Here is a 6,708-nt window from a genome sequence, read left to right on the forward strand (position 1 = left end):
TCCTCTAAGATATTAATGGAAACCAGGTTTAATGGACTGTTTCAGTGTGGCACCACATTACTACGTGATCCAAACCAGAAAAAACCCAGGATCAGTTCAACAAGTATGTGAAGAATGCGAAAGTATGAGTCTGATGTGTGAAAATCCCAGGGCTAACCTAGACCTAACATGCGCTATCCTCTAAAATATTGATCCAAACCAGGTTTAATGGACTGTTTCAGTGTGGCACCACATTACTACCTGATCCAAACCAGAAAAAACACAGGATCAGTTTAACAAGTATGCGAAGAATGCGATAGTATGAGTCTGATGAGTGAAAAACGCCGGCCTAACCTAGACGTAACATGCGTTATCCTGTAAAATATTGATCGAAACCAGGTTTAATCGACTGCTTCAGTGTGGTATCACACTACTACGTGACCCAAACCAGAAAAAACCCATGATCTGTTCAACAAGTATGTGAAAGACGCGAAAGTATGAGCCTGATGAGGGCAAATCCTAGACCTAACCCAGACCTAACATGCGTTATCCTCTAAAATATTTACAAAGACCAGGTTTAATTTATTGTTTCAGTGTGGTACCACATTACTATGTGATCCAAACCAGAAAAAAACCCAGGACCTGTTCAACAAGTATTTGAAGTATGCGAAAGTATGAGTCTGATGAGGGCAAATCCCAGGCCTAAACTAGACCTAACATGCGTTATCCTCAAAAATATCGATCAAAACCTGGTTTAATCTACTGTTTCAGTGTGGTACCACATTACTATGTGATCCAAACCAGAAAATAACCCAGGATCTGTTCAACGAGTTTGTGAAGTGTGCGAAAGTATGAGTATGATGAGGGCAAATCCCAGACCTATCCCAGACCAAACATGCGTTATCCTCTAAAATATTTATCAAGACCAGGTTTAATTGATTGTTTCAGTGTGGTCCCACATTACTACGTGATCCAAACCAGAAAAAACCCAGGATCCGTCCTACAAGTATGTGAAGAATGCGAAAGTATGAGTCTGATGACTGAAAATCCCCGGCCTAACCTAGACCTAACATGCGTTATCCTCAAAAATATTGATCGAAGCCAGGTTTAATCGACAGTTTCAGTGTGGTACCACACTACTACGTGACCCAAACCGGAAAAAACCCAGGATCTGTTCAACAAGTATGTGAAAAACGCGAAAGTATGGGCCTGATGAAGGCAAATCCCAGACCTATCCCAGACCTAACTTGCGTTATCCTCAAAAATATTTATCAAGACCAGGTTTAATTCATTGTTTCAGTGTGGTCCCACATTACTACGTGATCCAAACCAGAAAAAACCCAGGATCCGTTCAACAAGTATGTGAAGAATGCGAAAGTATGAGTCTGATGAGTGAAAGTCCCAGGCCTAACCTAGACCAAACATGCGTTATCCTAAAAAATATTGATCGAAACCAGGTTTAATCGACTGTTTCAGTGTGGTAGCACATGACTACGTGATCCAAACCAGAAAAAACCCAGGACCTGTTCAACAAGTATTTGAAGTATGCGAAAGAATGAGTCTGATGAGGGCAAATCCCAGGCCTAAACTAGACCTAACATGCGTTATCCTCAAAAATATTGGGCAAAACCTGGTTTAATCGACTGTTTCAGTGTGGTACCACATTACTATGTGATCCAAACCTGAAAATAATCCAGGATCTGTTCAAGGAGTATGTGAAGTGTGCGAAAGTATGAGTATGATGAGGGCAAATCCCAGACCTATCCCAGACCTAACATGCGTTATCCTCTAAAATATTTATCAAGACCAGCTTTAATGGAATGTTTCAGTGTGGTACCACATTACTACGTGATCCAAACCAGTAAAAACCCAGAATCCGTTCAACAAGTATGTGGAGAATGCGAAAGTACGAGTTTGATGAGTGAAAATCCTCGGCCTAACCTAGACCTAACATGCGTTATCCTCAAAAATATTGATCGAAACCAGGTTTAATCGTCTGTTTCAGTGTGGTGCCACATTACTATGTGATCCAATCCAGAAAAAACCCTGTATCTGTTCAACAAGTATGTGAAGAATGCGAAAGTATGGGTCTGATGAGTGAAAATCCCAGAGCTAACCTAGACCTAACAAGCGTTATCCTCTAAAATATTTATCAAGACCAGGTTTAATTGACTGTTTCAGCGTGGTACCACATTATTACGTGACACAATCCAGAAACAGCCCAGGATCTAGCCATGAAGTATGAGAAATATGAGAAAGTATGAGCCTGATGAGGGCAAATCCTAGACCTAACCCAAACCTAACATGCGTTATCCTCTAAAATATTTATCAAGACCAGGTTTAATTGATTGTTTCAGTGTGGTCCCACATTACTACGTGACACAATCCAGAAACAGCCCAGGATCTAGCCATGAAGTATGAGAAATAAGCGAAAGTATGAGCCTGATGAGGGCAAATCCTAGACCTAACCCAGACCTACAATGCGTTATCCTCAAAAATATTGATCGAAACCAGGTTTAATCGACTGTTTCAGTGTGGTACCACATTACTATGTGATACAAACCTGAAAATAATCCAGGATCTGTTCAAGGAGTATGTGAAGTGTGCGAAAGTATGAGTATGATGAGGGCAAATCCCAGACCTATCCCAGACCTAACATGCGTTATCCTCTAAAATATTTATCAAGACCAGGTTTAATTGATTGTTTCAGTGTGGCCCCACATTACTACGTGACACAATCCAGAAACAGCCCAGGATCTAGCCATGAAGTATGAGAAATATGCGAAAGTATGAGCCTGATGAGGGCAAATCCTAGACCTAACCCAAACCTAACATGCGTTATCCTCTAAAATATTTATCAAGACCACCTTTAATTGAATGTTTCAGTGTGGTACCACATTACTACGTGATCCAAACCAGTAAAAACCCAGGATCCGTTCAACAAGTATGTGAAGAATTCGAAAGTATGAGTGTTATGAGTGAAAAACCCCGGCCTAACCTAGACCTAACATGCGTTATCCTTAAAAATATTGATCGAAACCTGGTTTTATCGTCTGTTTCAGTGTGGTACCACATTACTATGTGATCCAAACCAGAAAAAAACCCAGGACCTGTTCAACAAGTATTTGAAGTATGCGAAAGTATGAGTCTGATGAGGGCAAATCCCAGGCCTAAACTAGACCTAACATGCGTTATCCTCAAAAATATCGATCAAAACCTGGTTTAATCTACTGTTTCAGTGTGGTACCACATTACTATGTGATCCAAACCAGAAAATAACCCAGGATCTGTTCAACGAGTTTGTGAAGTGTGCGAAAGTATGAGTATGATGAGGGCAAATCCCAGACCTATCCCAGACCAAACATGCGTTATCCTCTAAAATATTTATCAAGACCAGGTTTAATTGATTGTTTCAGTGTGGTCCCACATTACTACGTGATCCAAACCAGAAAAAACCCAGGATCCGTCCTACAAGTATGTGAAGAATGCGAAAGTATGAGTCTGATGACTGAAAATCCCCGGCCTAACCTAGACCTAACATGCGTTATCCTCAAAAATATTGATCGAAGCCAGGTTTAATCGACAGTTTCAGTGTGGTACCACACTACTACGTGACCCAAACCGGAAAAAACCCAGGATCTGTTCAACAAGTATGTGAAAAACGCGAAAGTATGGGCCTGATGAAGGCAAATCCCAGACCTATCCCAGACCTAACTTGCGTTATCCTCAAAAATATTTATCAAGACCAGGTTTAATTCATTGTTTCAGTGTGGTCCCACATTACTACGTGATCCAAACCAGAAAAAACCCAGGATCCGTTCAACAAGTATGTGAAGAATGCGAAAGTATGAGTCTGATGAGTGAAAGTCCCAGGCCTAACCTAGACCAAACATGCGTTATCCTCAAAAATATTGATCGAAACCTGGTTTAATTGACTGTTTCAGTGTGGTACCACATTACTACGGGACCCAAACCAGAAAAAACCCAGGATCTGTTCAACAAGTATGTGAAGAATGCGAAGGTATGAGTCTGCTGAGTGAAAATCCCAGACCTATCCCAGACCAAACTTGGGTTATCCTCTAAAATATTGATCCAAACCAGGTTTAATCGACTGTTTCAGTGTGGTACCACACTACTACGTGACCCAAACCGGAAAAAACCCAGGATCTGTTCAACAAGTATGTGAAAAACGCGAAAGTATGAGCCTGATGAGGGCAAATCCCAGACCTATCCCAGACCTAACATGCGTTATCCTCTAAAATATTTATCAAGACCAGGTTTAATTGATTGTTTCAGTGTGGTCCCACATTACTACGTGATCCAAACCAGAAAAAACCCAGGATCCGTCCAACAAGTATGTGAAGAATGCGAAAGTATGAGTCTGATCAGTGAAAATCCCCGGCCTAACCTAGACCTAACATGCGTTATCCTCAAAAATATTGATCGAAACCAGGTTAAATCGACTGTTTCAGTGTGGTACCACACTACTACGTGACCCATACCGGAAAAAACCCAGGATCTGTTCAACAAGTATGTGAAGAATGCGAAAGTATGAGTATGATGAGGGCAAATCCCAGGCCTAAACTAGACCTAACATGCGTTATCCTCAAAAATATTGATCAAAACCTGGTTTAATCGACTGTTTCAGTGTGGTACCACATTACTATGTGATCCAAACCAGAAAATAACCCAGGATCTGTTCAACGAGTTTGTGAAGTGTGCGAAAGTATGAGTATGGTGAGGGCAAATCCCAGACCTATCCCAGACGTAACATGCGTTATCCTCTAAAATATTTATCAAGACCAGGTTTAATTGATTGTTTCAGTGTGGTCCCACATTACTACGTGATCCAAACCAGAAAAAAACCCAGGATCCGTACAACAAGTATGTGAAGAATGCGAAAGTATGAGTCTGATGAGTGAAAATCCCCGGCCTAACCTAGACCTAACATGCGTTATCCTCAAAAATATTGATCGAAACCAGGTTTAATCGACTGTTTCAGTGTGGTACCACATTACTACGTGATCCAAACCAGAAAAAAACCCAGGACCTGTTCAACAAGTATTTGAAGTATGCGAAAGTATGAGTCTGATGAGGGCAAATCCCAGGCCTAAACTAGACCTAACATGCGTTATCCTCAAAAATATTGATCAAAACCTGGTTTAATCGACTGTTTCAGTGTGGTACCACGTTACTATGTGATCCAAACCAGAAAATAACCCAGGATCTGTTCAACGAGTTTGTGAAGTGTGCGAAAGTATGAGTATGGTGAGGGCAAATCCCAGACCTATCCCAGACCTAACATGCGTTATCCTCTAAAATATTTATCATGACTAGGTTTAATTGATTGTTTCAGTGTGGTCCCACATTACTACGTGATCCAAACCGGAAAAAACCCAGGATCCGTTTAACAAGTATGGGAAGAATGCGAAAGTATGAGCCTGACGAGGGCAAATCCTAGACCTAACCCAGACCTAACATGCGTTACCCTCAAAAATATTGATCGAAACCTGGTTTAATCGACTGTTTCAGTGTGGTACCACATTACTACCGGACCCAAACCAGAAAAAACCCAGGATCTGTTCAACAAGTATGTGAAGAATGCGAAAGTATGAGTCTGATGAGTGAAAATCCCAGATCTATCCCAGACCTAACTTGCGTTATCCTCTAAAATATTGATCGAAACCAGGTTTAATTGGCTGTTTCAGCGTGGTACCACATTACTACGTGATACAATCCAGAAACAGCCCAGGATCTAGCCATGAAGTATGAGTAATATGCGAAAGTATCAGCCTGATGAGGGCGAATCCTAGACCTAACCCAAACCTAACATGCGTTATCCTCTAAAATATTGATCGAAACCAGGTTTAATCGACTGTTTCAGTGTGGTACCACATTACTACGTGATCCAAACCAGAAAAAAACCCAGGATCAGTTCAACAAGTATGTGAAGTATGCGAAAGTATGAGTCTGATGAGGGCAAATCCCAGGCCTAAACTAGACATAACTTTCGTTATCCTCTAAAATATTGATCGAAACCAGGTTTAATTGACTGTTTTAGTGTGGTACCACTTTACTACGTGATCCAAAGCAGAAAAAACCCTCGATCAGGTCAACATGCATGTTAAAACTGCGAAAGTATGAGTCTGATGAAGGCAAATCCCAGACCTATCCCAGACCTAACATGCGTTATCCTCAAAAATATTAATCGAAACCAGGTTTAATCGACTGTTTCAGTGTGGTACCACATTACCACGTGATCCAAACCAGAAAAAAACCCTGGATCTTGTCAAGGAGTATGTGAAGTGAGCGAAAGTATGAGTCTGATGAGGGATAATCCGAGACCTATCCCAGACCTAACTTGCGTTATCCTCTAAAATAGTGATCGAAACCAGGTTTAACTGACTGTTTTAGTTGTGGTACCACTTTACTACGTGATCCAAAGCAGAAAAAACCCTCGATCAGGTCAACATGCATGTTAAAACTGTGAAAGTATGACCCTGATGAGGGCAAATCCCAGGCCTAACCTAAACCTAACACGCGTCATCTTCTAAAATATTGAGCGAAACCAGGTTTAATTGATTGTTTCAGTGTGGTACCACATTACTACGTGATGCAATCCAGAAATATCCCAGGATATAGCCATGAAGTATAAGAAATATGCGATAGTATGAGCCTGATGAGGGCAAATCCCAGGCCTAACCTAGACCTAACATGCGTGGTCCTCTA

The sequence above is a fragment of the Colletes latitarsis genome, unplaced genomic scaffold, assembly GCF_051014445.1.
Source record: "Colletes latitarsis isolate SP2378_abdomen unplaced genomic scaffold, iyColLati1 scaffold0018, whole genome shotgun sequence".
NCBI lineage: Eukaryota > Metazoa > Arthropoda > Insecta > Hymenoptera > Colletidae > Colletes > Colletes latitarsis.